The sequence below is a fragment of the Pteropus alecto genome, unplaced genomic scaffold (assembly GCF_000325575.1).
Source record: "Pteropus alecto unplaced genomic scaffold, ASM32557v1 scaffold118, whole genome shotgun sequence".
NCBI lineage: Eukaryota > Metazoa > Chordata > Mammalia > Chiroptera > Pteropodidae > Pteropus > Pteropus alecto.
The window spans coordinates 193,398-193,973 of record NW_006440654.1 but is presented as its reverse complement, the minus strand read 5'-3'; the positions used below and the strand labels follow the sequence as shown (position 1 = coordinate 193,973).

The following is a 576-nucleotide window of genomic DNA, read 5'->3' as shown; positions in this document are numbered from 1 at the left end:
CCCGGCCCCGGCCCCGGCCCCAGCCACAGCCACAGCAGTATCCCCAACCCCAGTCCCAGCCCCAGCTGCAGCCCCAGGTGCATCCCCAGCCCCAGCCGCAGCGCCTGCCCCCACTAGTGAGTCAAGGCCCACATGTCAGGAGCCCAGTGTGGCTCTCCGCAAGGGCAAGCAGGAGGGGCAGACCTCAACTAGCTGGGGAAACCTCATTTCAATGGTTCTCAGGAGTCACCCCTTCCCCAGGCAAGAGAGGCCCCAGGAGACAGACCCAAGGGCAGCTCTGCGGAGCCCCAGAGAGCCCAGCACTTCTGCACTGTCTGAGAACAGAGAGACTGGCTCTTCCCCTGAAGGGGCGGTCCCCAGCCCGCAGGATAGGCATGGGTCCCCTGGTGGGGCAGTCACGGGGCTGGGCACATGGGGCCCGGCTGAGGCTGAGTGTCAGCAACAAGAGAGCAGCTCCAGGGCCAGGGCTGCCACCCCAGGCCCTCCTGCAGGCCCACGGGATGGAACCCAGGAGGAGCGTCAGGACTCGCAGCTGCCTGGACCTGCGCTGCTCTCGGCCCCCTCGCCGCCGCCTGA

At 68.1% G+C, this 576-nt stretch overlaps 1 protein-coding gene across 1 annotated transcript in view; it reads left to right on the top strand.

Moving 5' to 3' along the window:
* The window catches only part of KLHDC7B (kelch domain containing 7B), a 4,398-nt gene that overhangs the window by 2,110 nt on the left and 1,712 nt on the right, over positions 1-576 (top strand). The gene's annotated exons all lie outside the window — the stretch shown is intronic.